Consider the following 19,320-nt stretch of genomic DNA (forward strand, 5'->3'; position numbering starts at 1 on the left):
TGTCTGTCAAATAAATAAATAAAATATTTTAAAAATATATAAAATACTTCATATGTAACTCCTTCTCTATTTTCAAAAGTGAATGTCCTTCCCTCCTAAATGAAACATAAAAATAGACTCAATATCAGCATGTATAGTCAAATCAAGGTTGAACAAACAAGAGCTTTTCTCTGAGTTTGACTGCCAGTAATGAACATCAGGAATCAACAAGGGCTCTTCACAATACTGGCATCAGTTAAGAGATCTTCCTATAATTCACTAGCTGTATGCATACTCTCCTCATTGCCACCTTCATTTCTTGATTCCTGAATGTATAGATGACTGGATTCAGGAAGGGAGTGAGAACAGCATCAAAGATAGCCAGAAACTTATCCAGGTGTATGATGGGAGATGGCCACATATAGACAAATATCAAAAGACCAAAGAACAAGAATACCAAAGTGATGTGAGCTGAGAGTGTGGACAGAGCCTTGAATGAACCAGCTGAAGAGTGTATCTGAACAGTAAGAATGATGATGATATAACAAATGATCAGCATGAAGAAGGAGCCAACAGAGATGAATCCACTACTGGCTGTGGCCATAAAATCTAGTTGGTAGGTGTCTGTGCAGGCAAGTTTGATTAACTGAGGCAAGTCACAGTAAAAACTGTCCAATACATTAGGACCACAGAAGGGCACGTTTACCACAAAAGTCATCTGCACCACAGAGAGGATGAGGCCAGTCATCCAGGCAGCCACTAAAAAAAGATACACATTCTTGAGTTTATGATGGTCAGAGAGTGGAGAGGCTTACACATGGCAACATATATGTCAAAGTCCGTGGCAATGAGCAGCACCATCTCCACACCACCAATGACGTAGATAAAGAAGATTTGAGCAATGAAGCCACCAAAGGAGATGATCTTATGCTTTCTGAAAAGATCATAAATCATCTTGGGAGAAGTGGCTGAAGAAACTCCTAGGTCAATGAAAGAGAGGTTGGCCAACAGAAAGTACATGGGGGAGTGCAAATGAGAGTCACAAGTCACAGTGAGCATGATGAGAGAGCTTCCCATCATGCTTGCCACATAAAACGTGGAGGATAACACAAAGAGGAGAATTTGGATCTTCCAAGATCTTCATCCATGGAATACAAACTCTGACACCTCAGAATGATTTATTCTATCCATTGGTTTTGTTGGCACGGCATCCTGAAGAAGGACAATAGGATAAAATGTCAACTATACTAATTATGTTAGTAGATTGGGAGAGAGGTCAAAAGTATGAAAGCCTGCTTCTACTACAGCATTAGGACCAACCTGATATGCTCATGTCCTCTTAACTTAGATTACCCAGAAGAATTGGTAGCTCTCATGTTGAGCTTCTCTCTATGACCAGGTCATGTCTGCATGTGATACCCTGTGCTTCCTCTCAGGGTTGATGCCATGATTACTCATGAGATATAACATAGTCAACATGAACCAAACCTTTTGATTTGGGGTTCAAAACTAATATGATCTGGCCCCAGTCACATAGAACTAATCACTGTTGCAGTCCCTTCCAAGTCCATAAGCCTTTATCTGGAAGACATACCCTTCTTCTCTTCCATCCCAGCACCCTGCTCTGGGAATATATCCATCTTTAATATTACTTAAATGTTTACAACATCTAAAAAGTCTTGTTTTATTATTACCAGCATAGCCACCAAGTTTTCTCTACATTTAACTCTCCGCTTCCTCCCAGGGTAGATACTACGATGCTTTTCATGAGACACAAGATTAGTCAAGTTGCGTAATAAGAATTCAGCACCGAATTTTTTTTTTTAAGATTTTATTTATTTGATAGAAAAAGAATGGGAAAGCACACAAGGTGGGAGAGGCAGGCAGAGGGAGAAACAAACTCCTCGCTGAGCAGGGAGCCTGACTCGGGACTCGATCTCAGGACTCCAGATTGTGATCTGAGCCGAAGGCAGTTGCTTAACCACCTGAGCCACCCAGGCACCCTCAGCACCAAATTCTTTTGATTTTGGTTTAAGACTAATAGAGCCTGCTTCCTTCACCACTTCTACACTATTTCATTCACTTCCAAAAGTACAAGCCTTACACTGACAAACGGACTCCTCCTCCTAACTTCCCACCTCTAGAACATTTTTATCTTCATGGCTTCTTAAATTTTAACTATATTTGTGAGATCTTGCTTTATATCATTAGCAATTAATTTACTGTGTCTTGTGTTTTAGTATTCTAAGCATAGTTCTAATTCACCAAAAGACTGTAAGCTCCTTGAAGACAGAGATTATGACTTATTTGTATTTCGATTCCCTGAAGTAATGAAGAAGTGGCCAACACAGAAGTGCAGGTCCATAAACTGTTAGGAGTTCTCATCATGCTAGGCACAGAAATTGAGAGTGCTAAGAAACTTACCTAGCAATCTCACATCACAGCAAAACCCAGATATATAATTTTGTATTTACTAGACTATCACTCCATGAAGGATGGGAGTGGGGAAAGGAACTTGTCTTTGCCATTTGAGAAGCACTGCCCTAGAATACTGAACACATGATCTGAGAAGTCTACATCATAGGCATTATGGTGCAATCAGAAGTATTTTTTTCAAACCTCTTTATAAGGACTTATCACATTACCTTGTAATTTTTTTTCTTTTTTATCAGAGAGAGAGAAGGGGATAGAGGGGGAGAGAGCGAGCACAGGCAGACGGAATGGCAGGCAGAGGCAGAGGGAGAAGCAGGCTCCCTGCCGAGCAAGGAGCCCGATGTGGGACTCGATCCCAGGACGCTGGGATCATGACCTGAGCCAAAGGCAGCTGCTTAACCAACTGAGCCACCCAGGCATCCCATTACCTTGTAATTTTAATTTAGAGAAGCAACATAACATAGTGGAAAGAACACTGATTTGGGATTACAAAAACAAGTTTTGTTCTGGTTCAGCCACTACATTTATATTGGGCAAGTTGATTAAATTTTTGAACTTCAGTTTATCTGTGAGATAGAGTTAATAATACTAATTTCTCTGAGTAAGTTGTAAAGATAATTTTGCCATTATGTATTCAATGTGTAAATATTTAGCAAATGTTGATTTTACTTCCTTTTATTTTGCTTGTCCTTAATAGTGTTCAACATATGAGATTAAATGAATGAATACAAAAATAAAATGACACTGGCCAGCACATACCATCAAAATTTCATATCTAAAAGATATTATTTTTTTATTATTGTTATATTCAATTAGCCAACATATAATACATCATTAGTTTTTGATGTAGTGTTCAATGATTCATTAGTTGCATGTAATACATGTGCTCATCACAATACCTGCCATTCTTAATACTCATCACCAGGTTACCCCATCCTCCCATGCCCCTCCCTTCTGTAACCCTCAGTTTGTTTCCCAGAGTATTCCAACAATACATTATGATTATCTCCTTCCACATAACAGACATAATAGTCATAATATTTTAGTGATCAAGATAAATACCATCCTGTGTAGATTAAATATATTTGCTCTCAAAAATCACTGTATTTCTTTCTTTCTTTTTTTTTTTTTTTTGGTCGTGCAGATAACATTATTATCTGCAGATGTGTTTTTATTGAGGTATAATTTATATATAACATTGTAGAGGTTCAAGGTATACAATAAAATGTGTTGGTTTGGTGATTTTCCCCCTCATTTTTCTCATCCTCTAGGCCCCTTGATTTACTGTATTTCCTTATAGTACTTTCAACAAATGTAACTCATTGATTATTATTTGTTTGTTTGTTATCCTTCCTGATGTTACTGCAACCCCCACAAAGAACTTCATCTGTCTTGTTGTCCAGTATATCCCAAAACCACACCAGGAATTTGTAAATATTTCAGTAAATAAATATTTGCTGAAAGAAGAAGATATATTTGGATAATTTAAAAAATGTGTCTAATTATATAAGGAATATGGGTAAAGAGAGTGCATAGTTCCTAAGCAACAGAGAAGATAGAAAACAAATGATTCTGGAAGAGAAGAAGATTCAAGAAAAAAGATAAAATAAGCAAAATTAAAATGGAAATTTAAGGGGTGCCTGGGTGGCTCAGTGGGTTAAAGCCTCTGCCTTTGGCTCATGTCATGACCTCAGGTTCCTGGGATCGAGCCCTACATCGGGTTCTCTGCTCAGTGAGCCTGCTTCCTCCTCTCTCTCTCTGCCTGACTCTCTGCTTACTTGTCATCTCTCTGTCAAATAAATAAATAAAATCTTTTTAAAAATGGAAATTTAAAAAGGATGAAGAAATTAGGAAAATATATGTATAATAATGAAGAAAAGAAGGCTAACTCTTACTTAAATTGAGTAAAAAATAGTTTATGAGGTTATGATTTACATTACTTTCTGGACCCTCTTTTCACAAATTCTGTAATCACAAATAATGGCATTATGTTTCCAAGTGTCTTTTAGGTGCTAAAGCTCTTGAAAATGTCTCAATAATCCTTTATCAGCTATGCCTACAGAGCCATGGATTCATTTGCATTTTTTTTTTTTTTTGGCTCTCCAGTCTTCATCAACTACATTAAGAGCTGAGAATTTTAAGAAAAGTGACTTTAAAGCAGAAAAGATCTGTGGAAGTAGACACAATAAAGATACAAACACATCTTTAAATATCAGGGAATAAATAAACTTGAAAAGTTTGGGTCCTCACAAATTTAAAGTGACTTGAGACAGGGTCATATCCAAATCTCAGTCAAGAAATAAAGTCAGAGATAGAGACACAAAAATGTGTTTATTCACCTAAAAGTTACCAAATACAGGGAAATTTCCTGAACAATGGTATTTTGAACTCACATTCTCATATATTTACTATGTTTTGAATTACATTTTTTTTTTAATTTAACAAGTGAAGTTTTATTTCTTCAAACATATTGATTAAGCTCTTACTGTGTACCGGGCATTACTCTAAGTACTTAAAAAATAAATAAATAAATAAATAAATAAATAAATAAAAATAAACCTGAACAAAATCAATGGACTCTGCCCTCACTGTTTTTTTTTTAATTTTTAATTGTTCTAATTACTTTTCAGTGTACTAGAGTTCATTGTTTATGCACCACAACCAGTGCTCCATGCAATACGTGCCCTCCCCAATACCCATTACCAGGCTGGACCAATTTCCAACCCCCCGCCCCTTCAAAACCCTCAGATTGTTTTACTGAGTCCTAGTCTCTCATAGGTCATCTCTCCCTCCAATTTCCCTTGACTCCCTTCTCCTCTCCATCTCCCCATGTCCTCCATGTTATTTCTTATGCTCCACAAATAAGTGAAACCATATGATAATTAACTCTCTCTGCTTGACTTATTTCACTCAGCATAATATCTTCCAGTCCCATCCAAGTCAATAAAAAAGGTGGGTATATTCATCTTTTCTGATGGAGGCATAATACTCCAGAGTGTATATGGACCACATCTTTCTTTTCCATTCATCCGTTGAAGGGCATCTTGGTTCTTTCCACAGTTTGACGACCGTTGCCATTGTTGCTATAAACACTGGGGTACAGATGGCCCTCCTTTTCACTACATTTGTATCTTTGGGGTAAATACCCAGTAGTATAATTGCAGGGTCATAAGAAAGCTCTATTTTTAATTTCTTGAGGAATCTCCACACTGTTCTCCAAAGTGGCTACACCAACTTGCATTCCCACCAACAGTGAAAGAGGGTTCCCCTTTCTCCACATCCTCTCCAACACACATTGTTGCCTGTCTTGCTAGTTTTGTCCATTCTAACTGGTGTAAGGTGGTATCTCAATGTGGTTTTGATTTGAATCTCCCTGATGGCTAGTGATGATGAATATTTTTTATGTGTCTGATAGCTATTTGTATGTCTTCACTGGAGAAGTGTCTGTTCATGTCTTCTGCCCATTTTTGCCTAGAGTAATCTATACTTTTTTAAAATTTTGTATTTCTTTTCAGCATAACAATATTTATTGTTTTTGCACCACACCCAGTGCTCCATGAAATCCGTGCCCTCTCTAATACCCACCACCTTGTTGCCCCAACCTCCCACCCTCCACCCCTTCAAAACCCTCAGATTGGTTTTCAGAGTCCATAGTCTCTCATTGTTCACCTTCCCTTCCAATTTACCTCAACTCCCTTCTCCTCTCCATCTCCCTATGTCCTCCATGCTATTTGTTATGCTCCACAAATAAGTGAAACCATATGATAATTGACTCTCTCTGCTTGACTTATTTCACTCAGCATAATCTCTTCCAGTCCCGTCCATGTTGCTACAAAAGTTGAGTATTCATCTTTTCTGATGGAGGTATAATAGTCCATAGCGTATATGGACCACATCTTCCTTATCCATTCGTCCATTGAAGGGCATCTTGGTTCTTTCCACAGTTTGGTGACTGGGGCCATTGCTGCCATAAACACTGGGGTACAGATGGCCCTTCTTTTCATGAAATCTGTATCTTTGGGGTAAATACCCAGAAGTATAATTTCAGGGTCATAGGAAAGCTCTATTTTTAATTTCTTGAGGAATCTCCACACTGTTCTCCAAAGAGGCTGCACCAACTTGCATTCTCACCAACAGTGGAAGAGAGTTCCCCTTTCTCCACATCCCCTACAACACATGTTGTTTCCTGTCTTGCCAATTTTGGACATTCTAACTGGTGTAAGGTGGTATCTCAATGTGGTTTTGATTTGAATCTCCCTGATGGCTAGTGATGATGAACATTTTTTCATGTGTCTGATAGCCATTTGTATGTCTTCATTGGAGAAGTGTCTGTTCGTGTCTTCTGCCCATTTTTTGATATGATTGTCTGTGTTGTGTGTGTTGAGTTTGAGGAGTTCATTATAGATCCTGGATATCAACCTTTTGTCTGTACTGTCATTTGCAAATATCTCCTCCCATTTCATGTCTTACCTCTTTGTTTTGTTGAGTGTTTCCTTTGCTGTGCAGAAGCTGTTGAGCTTGATGAAGTTCCAAAAGTTCATTTATGCCTTTTTTTCCTTTGTGTTTGGAGACATATCTTTTTTTTTAATTTCTTTTCAGCATAACAATATTCATTGCTTTTGTCCCACACCCAGTGCTCCATGCAATCCGTGCCCTCTATAATACCCACAACCTGGTTCCCCCAACCTCCCACTCTACACCCCTCAAAACCCTCAGATTGTTTTTCAGAGTCTGAAGTCTCTCATGGTTCATCTCCTATTCCAATTTCCCTTAACTCCTTTCTCCTCTCCATCTCCCCTTGTCCTCCATGCTATTTGTTATGCTCCACAAATAAGTTGCTGTAGCTGATATTGAAAAGGTTACTGCCTATGTTATCCTCTAGGGTCCTGATGGATTCCTGTCTCACGTTGAGGTCTTTTATCCATTTTGAGTTTATCTTTGTGTATGATGTAAGAGAACGGTCGAGTTTCATTCTTCTACATATAGCTGTCCAGTTTTCCCAGCGCCATTTATTGAAGAGATTCTCTTTTTTCCACTGTATATTTTTTCCTGCTTTGTCAAAGATTATTTGACCATAGAGTTGAGGGTCAATATCTGGGCTCTCTACTCTGTTCCACTGGTCTATGTGTCTGCTTTTATGCCAGTATCATGCTGTCTTGGTGATAACAGCTTTGTAGTAAAGCTTGAAATTAGGTAACGTGATACCCCCAGTTTTATTTTTGTTTTTCAACATTTCCTTAGCAATTCGGGGTCTCTTCTGATTCCATACAAATATTTGGATTATTTGCTCCAGCTCTTTGAAGAATACCAGTGGAGTTTTGATCAGAATGGCATTAAAAATATAGATTGCTCTAGGCAGTATCGACATTTTAACAATGTTTATTCTTCTGACCAAAGAGCATGGAATGGTCTTCCATCTTTTTGTGTCTTCTTCAATTTCTTTCATGAGTGTTCTGTAGTTCCTCGAGTACAGATCCTTTACCTCTTTGGTAGGTTTATTCTCAGGTATCTTATGGTTCTTGGTGCTATAGTAAATGGAATCAATTCTCTAAATTCCCTTTCTGCATTTTCATTGTTAGTGTATAAGAAAGCCACTGATTTCTGCACAATGACTTTGTATCCTGCCATGTTACTGATTTGCTATATGAGTTCTAGTAGTTTGGGGGTGGAGTCTTTTGGGTTTTCCATATAAAGAATTATGTCATCTGCGAAGAGAGAGAGTTTGACTTCTTCATTGCCCATTTGTATATCTTTTAGTTCTCTTTGTTGTCTGATTGCTGTTGCTAGGACTTCTAATAATATCTTGAACAAGAGTGGTGAGAGCGGGCATCCTTGTCGTGTTCCTGATCTCAATGGGAAGGCTGCAGAAAAAGCATTTGACAAAATCCAGCATCCGTTCCTGATTAAAACATTTCAAAGTATAGGGATAGAGGGAACATTTCTGAACTTCATAAAATCTATGAAAGACCTACAGCAAATATCTTCCTCCATGGGAAAAAGTAATCTATATTTTTAATGCCATTCTGATCAAAATTTCACTGATATTTTTCAAGAGCTAGAGCAAATTATCTGAAAAATTTGTATGGAATCAGAAGAGACCCTGAATTGCTAAGAAAGTTTGGAAAAGTAAAACAAAAGTGGTGGCATTACGTTGCCTGATTTCAAGCTTTACTACAAAGCCGTGATCACCAGGACAGCATGGTACTGGCATAAAAACAGACACATAAACCAGTGGAACACAGTAGAGAGCCCAGATATGGACCCTCAACTATATGGTCAAATAATCTTTGACAAAACAGGAAAAAATATACGGTGGAAAAAAGAGAATCTCTTCAATAAATGGTGCAGGGAAAACTGGACAGCTATATGTAGAAGAATGAAACTCGACCATTCTCTTACATCGTACACAAAGATAAACTCAAAATGGATAAAAGACCTCAACGTGAGACAGGAATCCATCAGAATCCTAGAGGAGAACATAGGCAGTAACCTCTTTGATATCAGCCACAGCAATTTCTTTCAAGATATGTCTCCAAAGGCAAAGGAAACAAAAGCAAAATGAACTTTTGGGATTTCATCAAGATCAAAAGCTTCTGCACAGTAAAGGAAACACTCAACAAAACAAAGAGGCAAGCCAAGGAATGGAAGAAGATATTTGCAAATGACAGTACAGACAAAAGGTTGATATCCAGGACCTATAAAGAACTCAAACTCAACACACACAAAACAGATAATCATGTCAAAAAATGAAATAATTTTTCTTAAACATGTTTACCCATAATTTTGTAACTAATTAAAATATCTATTGTGCAAAAGACAAGGTCTAACTCTTCATCTTCTGTTGTGATTAATCCTTTATCTCAATCTGAATGGAACTGATTAATCATCCAAACAGATCCCCAGACATTTAATCCTGTATATATGAAGGAAATATTGGGAGCTGAAGTTCTAAATAATAGTTATCAAGGTGAAAAGGATCTAAAGATAGTTGTTAGGTTTGAAAAATCACCATCCATATCAATGTTCTCAATATAAAAATATTTTGAGTTTAATATATCCCTCAGCTCACACCTTCTGTATTTTTATCTTTCAAATTGTCACAAAACCTTCTTTATACTCAAGTAAAACCGGCCTTCTCTACTTTACTTTTATATCACCCTGGGCAAAATAAATCTTGAAAAGGAGTTTTCAAATAACTGTTTCTTTACACAAATGCAAGAAATTAAGTCAGTCATGAGTTTTGTGTTTGCAAGATTGAGCAGACTCGTTATTTTTTATTTTGTCGCTAGAATCTTCTTCTCCCTCCCATGAAAAAAAAAATCTCATTTTTCAGCCTTCTTTAAACCTTTCTTCTTTCTACTTACAACTTAAAGATAAAATTCATATAAAACACTCTAATTCCAAACCATTAAGGGACCAGAAAAATTAGTTTAATCTCCAAGTAGCTTTATGAGGTTTTTTAAATCTTTCACATCATATTTTATTTGTAATTAATTAATTGTAATTAATGTTAATTGTAAATTATTTTTTCAGCTTTGGGATTTTGGTCTCCATGTCTTCTAATTTTATTGAAATGCCTATGAAATCCTTTCCCATCTTATAAACTTGACAAGTTCCTGATAAATTTGCTTCCCTTTTCACAAAAGATGATCAATTTATACCCATCTCTTTTAAAAAGCTAGTGGGGGAGAAATATAGTTATCCTTGTTAATTTCCTGTGTCATCAGTCTTTCTCATCAGTTGATCAAGTGGCAGAGGGTGAGAAACATTTATATAATCAGCACAGACTGATTAATTGCAACCTATGCTGAATACAAAATATTACAAAACCATTTGACTGTTTCTAATATCTTGCACAATACCCAAGGTACAGTGCGATTCCAGCAAAAAGTCAAGGTCAGTTAACCTTTTCCAAAATGTCAACTAACTTTTTCACAATTATTCTTCTATACTATTCAATTACTTATCCCAAACACTATTGTCTTTGCTTTAGGATAACACTCATGCACTTGAGGATATGACTCATAGTCACAGCAATTCCAACAACAAAATCGTGTATAAAATCAAAGCCACTTTTTGCATTGCTGAATTTATTTTAGTTCTTCTATTCTACCTGAATAAATGGAACAGCATCTTCAGGAAGTTTGAAATTTTCCTATGTTTCTAATACAAAGTGCCCTATTAAAATCCTGCTATTAGAAGAAATGAAGCTAATTATAGCTCAAGAATACAATAACCAAATGATACTGCAAAAAACATTATAGTTTAGAAGGAGCTCCTGGATCAGGGGACTTTACCCCCTAGAGAACTATTTGATTTGACCAGGGCAACCAGTGATCGAAAACTCATAATAAGACACTAGAAAGGAAGAGGGAAATAAAGTGGAATATTTTTGTTTAATATCTTTGTGCTATTTTGTTGGAAATTTTATAAATATTGATAATTACCCATCTCTGAAAATAGGTAAATATTAACAAAAAATTATGATCATCTTGATCATCTCCAAAAAAGCCACTGTGCTTAATTTTTTAGCATAATTTAAATAGTAGAAAAATGTACATATAATTTCATTTTTATGCAATCATTATATTGAGTAGTTACAGATGTATACAAAGACTTAACTATACAGTAATTCATTCCAGAGAATGTGAAATTCCAGTGAAAGGGAATAAAACAGCTATACCTTCCACCATTAATAAGGAAGCACAATGTCTGGAAGATTTCTCCTGTTTCTGGAGCAAACGTAGTCTATAACAGAAATAGCACCCAACTCATGTACTAAAAGATGTGAAAAGCTCTCAGTTTGAGCTGGGTACAGATCTGGAAAAGATTTTATTTTTTTTTAATATTTTATTTATTTATTTGACTGGAGCGAGAGAGCACAAGCAAGTGGAGCAGCAGAGGGAGAGGGAGAAGCAGTCTTCCTGCTGAGTAGGGAGTCCAATATAGGGCTTGATCCTGGGACCTCGGACCTCAGGATCATGAACTGAGCTGAAGACAGACACTTAACCATCTGAGCCACCCAGAGTTCCCTGGAAAAGGTTTTCTTTTCCAGCATTTCCACATTTGATGCAATCAATCCTGGTACTTGGACCATCCTACTTGGCATCCTTGTAGTATTAGAAAAATTGGTAGTGAAAAAAGAAAAGATGTGAAGTTTATGGCAAGCATTAATTGGATAATCACAACACAATTTTTTATAGTTCTGGATGAACAATTTCCCCCAAGGATCACAGTTCAAGTGAAATACAGACACATGATAACACAATATATCACATCATACTATGGATCCACGTTTTGTAAAGAAAAGGAGGTGTTAGCACATGAACACTGGATCTATTAGTAGTATCAAACAGTACCAACAAGAATCTGCTGGCCTAACAAAGGAATGGAATGGCTTACTGCAGGTGCAGCTGAAGTAACAGCTTGGACTTGATACTTTGAGATACAGATATAGATAGATATTTATATTTACATTTATATTTTATATGTAAACCCTTGTAATGGAAAGAACTTCAGGGAGTACCTTTAGTTTTATGTTTCCCTTGGAAGAAAAGAATAGCTGTGGTAGAAATCTTACAATTTCTGGAAGCGTAATTGTTTGGCTTGTGCAAGGACTAAAAAAGAATGAGCTTATACAATTATTGGCTTGGAGTTCTAGGGAGAGGTAGGTAGCTGGACTTCTCAGAATAACGAGAGAATGACAGTACTCGTGCCCATATAGGAGCTCAATTGAGGTTACTCACTGTACATGAATAAGATATACATGAGTAAGATGACCTGCCCCTGTGGTTGTCAGTCAGCCTCTCTCCCCAGCTGTTCTAGAACAGTTTAAGTGGCATTAAAGCATAGCAGCAGAGTTGATGTCTCTGCATAAGATCAGCTACATGAATTTCCCAACGCTACATCTAATACTAAATTTTCACATTTTTCTAATACTAGAAAATGCCAAGTAGGATGGTCCAAGTACCAGGGTTGATTGCATTAAATCTGGAAATGCTGGAAAAGAAAACCTTTTCCATATCTGTACCCTGCTCAAGCTGAGAGCCTTTCACATCTTTCAGTGCATGAGTTGGGTACTATTCCTGTTGTAGAATATGTTTCCTCCAGAAACAGGAGTCTTCCAGACATCGTGCTCCCGTATTGGTGGTGGAAGGTACAGGTTCAGTCTTTTTCCTTTACTTTAAAGGGATGTCCTTATTCCCCAGACCACTGAACTCCTACAGTTTTTTTTCAAACTTGATTCAGGATAAACGGCAAACAAAATTGTATTCATTTAAAGTTTACAATATGATGGCCTAGTATACACATATACTGTGCAATGATTGCCAAGATGAAGAAAATTAACACATCCATAACCTCATATAGTAAACTCTTGGGACTGTGTGTCTTTCTGTGTCTGACTGTGATAAAAATGCTTTAGATTTACTCTTAGCAACCTTCAAGTGTGCAATACCATATTGTTAACTAGAGTCACCACACTATACATTAGATCTTTTGAACTTATCTTCCTGCAACTGAAAATTTGTACACTTTAACCTATATATCCCCATTTCTTCCTCCCCTAAAGCCCTGGCAACTACCATTCTATTATCTGTATCTATACAATCAGCACCTTTTTTGAAAATTACTCCATCTATAAGTGATACTACATATTATTTGTCTTTCTCTGCTTGACTTATATCAGTTACTATAATGACCTCCAGGCTCATCATGTTATCACACATAGGGTTTTGCCTTTCATGGCTGAATATTCCAGTTTGTGTATATACCACATTTTCTTTATTCATTCATCCATTAGAAGAAATTTACACTGTTTTCGTATCTTAACTACCATGAATAATGCTATAGTGAAGAGGAGTGTACAGATACCTCTTCAAGATCGATTCATTTACTATAGCACCAAGAACCATAAGATATCTAAAAATAAACCTAACCAAAGAGGTAAAGGATCTGTACATGAGGAACTACAGAACACTCGTGAAATAAACTGAAAAAGACACAAAAAGATGGAAGACCATTCCATGCTCTTGGATCGGAAGAATAAAGATTGTTAAAATGTCGATACTGCCTAGAGCAATCTATACTTTTAATGCCATTCCAATCAAAATTCCACTGGTATTCTTCAAAGAGCTGGAGCAAATAATCCAAAAATTTGTATGGAACCAGAAGAGACACTGAATAACTAAGTAAATGTTGAAAAAAAAAAAAATAAAACTGGGGACATCACGTTACCTGATTTCAAGCTTTACTACAAAGCTGTTATCACCAAGACAGCATGGTACTGGCATAAAAACAGACACATAGACCGGTGGAACACAGTAGAGAGCCCAGATATTGACCCTCAACTCTATGGTCAATTAATCTTCGACAAAACAGGAAAAAATATACAGTGGAAAAGAGAGAATCTCTTCAATAAATGGTGCTGGGAAAATTAGACAGGTATATGTAGAAGAATGAAACTCGACCATTCTCTTACACCGTACACAAAGATAAACTCAACGTGAGACAGGAATCCATCAGAATCCTAGAGGAGAACATAGGCAGTAATCTTTGATATCAGCCACAGCAACTTCTTTCAAGATATGTCTCCAAAGATGGGCTTTCCTGAATCAGGAGAGACTATGGACTCTGAAAAACAATCTGAGGGGTTTGAAGTAGCAGGGGAATGGGAGGTTGGGGTACTGGGTGGTGGGTATATAGAGGGCACGGATTGCATGGAGCACTGGGTGTGGTGAAAAAATAATGAATACTGGGACGCCTGGGTGGCTCAGTTGGTTAAGCAGCTGCCTTCGGCTCAGGTCATGATTCCAGCGTCCTGGGATCAAGTCCCACATCGGGCTCCTAGCTCGTCAGGGAGCCTGCTTCTCCCTCTGCCTCTGCCTGCCATTCTGTCTGCCTGTGCTCTCTCTCTCTCTCTGATAAACAAATAAAACCTTTAAAAAAAAATAATGAATACTGTTATGCTGAAAATAAATAAATTTAATTTTTTAAAAAAAAAGATATGTCTCCAAAGGCAAAGGAAACAAAAGCAAAAATAAACATTTGGGACTTCATCAAAATCAAAAGCTTCTGCACAGCAAAGGAAACAGTACAAAAAAACAAAGAGGCAACCCACGGAATGGGAGAAGATATTTGCAAATGACAGTACAGATAAAAGGTTGATATCCAGGATCTATAATGAACTCCTCAAACTCAACACACACAAAACAGACAATCATATCAAAAAATGGGCAGACACTTCTCCAATCAAGACGTACAAATGGCTATCAGACACATGAAAAAATGTTCATCATCACTAGCCATCAGGGAGATTCAAATTAAAACCACATTGAGATATCACCTTACACCGGTTAGAATGGCCAAAATCAACAAGACAGGAAACAACATGTGTTGGAGGGAATGTGGAGAAAGAGGAACCCTCTTCCACTGTTGGTGGGAATGCAAGTTGGTGCAGCCTTTTTGGAGAACAGTATGGAGATTCCTCAAGAAATTATAAAAAATTAAAAATTAAAAAAAAAGAAGTTATAAATAGAACTTCCCTATGACCCTGCCATTGCACTCCTGGGTATTTACCCCAAAGATACAGATGACGTGAAAAGAAGGGCCATATGTTTATAGCCCCAATGTTTATAGCAGCAATGGCCACGGTTGCCAAACTATGGAAAGAACCAAGATGTCCTTCAACAGACAAATGGATAAGGAAGATGTGGTCCATATACACTATGGAGTATTATGCCTCCATCAGAAAGGAGGAATACTCAACTTTTGTAGCAACATGGACGGGACTGGAAGAGATTATACTGAGTGAAATAAGTCAAGCAGAGAGAGTCAATTATCATATGATTTCCCTTATTTGTGGAGCATAACAAATACCATGGAGGACAAGGGATGTTAGAGAGGAGAAGGGAGTTGGGATAAATTGGAAGGGGAGGTGAATCATGAGAGACTATGGACTCCGAAAAACAATCTGAGGGGTTTGAAGAGGCGGGGTGGTGGGAGGTCGGGGTACCAGGTGGTGGGTATTATAGAGGGCATGGATTGCATGGAGCACTGGGTGTGGTGAAAAAATAATGAATACTGTTATGCTGAAAATAAATAATTTAATAAAAAAAGTTTCAGTTAAAAAAAAATCCTAATTTCATTCCCTTTCAATATATAACCAGAAGTAGAATTTCAAGATCATTGTATAGTTCTGTATTCAATTTTTTGCAGAACCACCATATTGTTCTTTGTTAACTTTCATACTATTTACTGTAAATTAGCAGCGGTTTGCATTTCAACCAAGAGTACAAGAGGGTTCTCTTTCCACCACAACCTTGTTACTATTTATTTCTCATCTTTTTTAGAATAGTCATCTCATTGTGGTTTTGATTTGCATTTCTCTGATGATTAGTGATGGTGAGCAAATTTCTTGGGTCTGTTGTCCACTTGTATATCTTCTTTGGGAAAATGCCTATTCAGGTTTTTCATCCTTTTTTTAATTGGATTAATTGCTTTTTGCTATGAATTCTATGACTTTCTTATTATCTATAATAACCCCTTATCAAGTACAAAATTTGCAAGTATTTTCTCACATTGTGTAAGTTGCCTTTTCAATTCATTCTTTTTTTTTAATTTATTTTTTATTTTCAGCATAACAGTATTCATTATTTTTGTGCCACACCCAGTGCTCCATGCAATCCATGCCCTCTATAATACCCACAACCTGGTACCCCGACCTCCCACCCCCCGCCCCTTCAAAACCCTCAGATTGTTTTTCAGAGTCCATAGTCTTTCATGGTTCACCTCCCTTTCCAATTTCCCCCAACTCCCTTCTCCTCTCTATCTCCCCATGTCCTCCATACTATTTGTTATGCTCCACAAATAAGTGATAATTGACTCTCTCTGCTTGACTTATTTCACTCAGCATAATCTCTTCCAGTCCCGTCCATGTTGTTACAAAAGTTGGGTAGTCATCCTTTCTGATGGAGGCATAATACTCCATAGTGTATATGGACCACATATTTCTTATCCATTCATCCTTTGAAGGGCATCTTGGTTCTTTCCACAGTTTGGCGACCATGGCCATTGCTGCTATAAACATTGGGGTACAGATGGCCCTTCTTTTCACTACATCTGTAGCTTTGGGGTAGATACCCAGTAGTGCAATGGCAGGGTCATGGGGAAGTACTATTTTTAATTTCTTGAGGAATCTCTACACTGTTCTCCAAAAAGGCTGCACCAACTTGCATTCTCACCAACAGTGGAAGAGGGTTCCCCTTTCTCCACATCCTCTCCAACACATGTTGTTTCCTATCTTGCTAATTTTGGCCACTCTAACTGGTGTAAGGTGATAACTCAATGTGGTTTTAATTTGAATCTCCCTGATGGCTAGTGATGATGAACATTTTTTCATGTGTCTGATAGCCATTTGATGTCTTCATTGGAGAAGTGTCTGTCCATATCTTCTGCCCATTTTTTGATATGATTGTCTGTTTTGTGTGTGTTGAGTTTGAGGAGTTCATTATAGATCCTGGATAACAACCTTTTATCTGTACTGTCATTTGCAAATATCTTCTCCCATTTTGTGGGTTGCCTCTTTGTTTTCTTGACTGTTTCCTTGGCTGTGCAGAAGCTTTTGATTTTGATGAAGTCCCAAAAGTTCATCTTCACTTTTGTTTCCTTTGCCTTTGGAGACATATCTTGAAAGAAGTTGCTGTGGTTGATATTGAAGAGATTACTGCCTATGTTCTCTTCTAGGATTCTGATGGATTCCTGTCTCATGTTGAGGTCTTTTATCCATTTTGAGTTTATCTTTGTGTACGGTGTAAGAGAATGGTCGAGTTTCATTCTTCTACATATAGCTACCCAGTTTTCCCAGAACCATTTATTTAAAAGACTGTCTTTTTTCCACTGTATATTTTTTCCTGTTTTGTTGAAGATTATTTGACCACAGAGTTTAGGGTCCAATTCATTGTATCTTTTCCTTTTGTGTAGCAGCTCTTCAGATTGATACCTTCCCAATTATTGATTTCAGCTTTTGTTTCCTGTATTTTTGGTGTCTTACCCAAAAAATCATTCCCAAGACCAATGTCAAGATCTTTGCCTGTGTTTTCTCCTATGATTAAGTCTTTGATACATATCTCTGAATTCCTAAAATTTTAATGGCATGTTTCCTTATTCTTTATGCAATTTATTCACTCCTTTGATAACAAATATGTACAACCTAAGCATAAATGTGCTTGCCATTTGTCCTATTCTAATTTGACAGATAGTGTCATTAATATAATAGGCAATCTTAAATAGATATAAACCATCCAGATGATTCATTTCTGTCCAGACTATCAAAGAGCAGAACAACAAATAGATACTGATGTCCTTTCCATGTGAATTGTTTCTAACTCTACTTTCTGAGATGGAAAAGAATATTTACCATATCAATAACCACATATCATATACCCAAGTTTGTGTTAATCTTCTTTACAGTGGCTCAGTCACTTAAATGTCTGCCTTTCCCTCAGATCATGATCCCAGTGTCTTGGGAAGAAGTCCCTTATCATGCTCCCTACTCAGTAGGGACCTCTCCCTCTGCCACTCACCCTGCTTGTGCTCTCTCCCTTTCTTTCAAATAAATAAAATCTTTAAAAAATAAAAACACTGCTCTAGCAACAATAACACCTTTAGTATAACAACTGCTATTGAGGCCACTACTGGACTGAGTTTACAGTAGTCCATTGTCATTTTCTAAGATCTGCCTGACTTTTGTAGGGGCCACAGTGGTGGGTTAAATAGTCAGAGGTTGGAGATCACTATTTCTATATTGTTTGGGTATTTTACTGCCACCTTTATCCCTGCAGAATATAATGTCCTTTTTTTTTTTAAATACTGAGTGTATGGATGTGACAAGCTAGGTGCCATACCCTCTACAATACCTGAAACCCACAAGGCAAAGAAATAGTGTGGGAGCTGAACTAACAACCAAGTATATTGATTCAAATTATACATTCAGAAAATGGCATATTGATCACAGGGTGGGAGGGGCGTCATTTGATGGACCCACTGGTGGATCCACCAGATCTAGACAGGGACTCTGTATATAGTTAAGTCCCACATGCCTCCCTTCAAATAAAGGACCACAATGAGCCTTTAAAGATTTGAGTATCCATTTCAACTCAGACTCTGCCCAACTGTCCTCAGAATGTTGTGATATTTCTTTATTCCTAATATTTAATTATGCAAGCACATGGTCAAGCATACCTTTGGAGAAAGTAGAGAGGATCATTGTCATGTATGTTGCATTTTTTTAAAGTGATCTTGGTGATGCCATGCCCCCCAGCCCCTCCCAAAAGGATACAGCCAGGGGTTATCTAAGTATGTTACACATAATAGACCCATTCAGATATCTTCTTTATCTTTTGGGCTCCTTCCTCTACAATATATCAAGGTAAATCTGGCATTTCAACTTCCCAGATAGTAGTGAGTGCCTTGCACAATATGCCCCATTAATTTCACATACACAAAAAATATTTGTGAATTTACTAACCTCATAAAAACTGGGTTTTGATGGTGAGGAGGTCTCCAGAGGAAGCCCACAAGTAGAGGTTGTTTCCAGGTAAATGAGTAATTCTGATATCTTTTATTACCAGAGATGCATTATAGTGCAAGGATTAAGATTACAGATCCTGCATCAAAACCACAAGGCTTTGTGTCCAGTCTGATTACTTAATGCAACTTGAGAATATTTAACATCTTCATGCCTCAGAACCCTCCTGTGTAATATGGGGATGGTGAGAATATCTACTCCATAAGTTTCAAGGTTAATCCCTGAGGACAATAGATTGTAAAATGCACCATATGAGTCACTTAGTACCTCCCCTAGAACACAAATGATGACAATAATAATTTTATTGTCTCATGAAGGAAATT

The 19,320-nt window shown here is 37.3% G+C and overlaps 1 pseudogene; it reads right to left on the minus strand.

Moving 5' to 3' along the window:
- Nucleotides 1-235: 235 nt before the first annotated feature.
- Nucleotides 236-1,170, minus strand: LOC131835283 (olfactory receptor 4F3/4F16/4F29-like; annotated as a pseudogene).
- Nucleotides 1,171-19,320: the final 18,150 nt, after the last annotated feature.

The sequence above is a fragment of the Mustela lutreola genome, chromosome 7 (genome assembly GCF_030435805.1).
Source record: "Mustela lutreola isolate mMusLut2 chromosome 7, mMusLut2.pri, whole genome shotgun sequence".
In the NCBI taxonomy this organism is placed as follows: Eukaryota; Metazoa; Chordata; class Mammalia; order Carnivora; family Mustelidae; genus Mustela; species Mustela lutreola.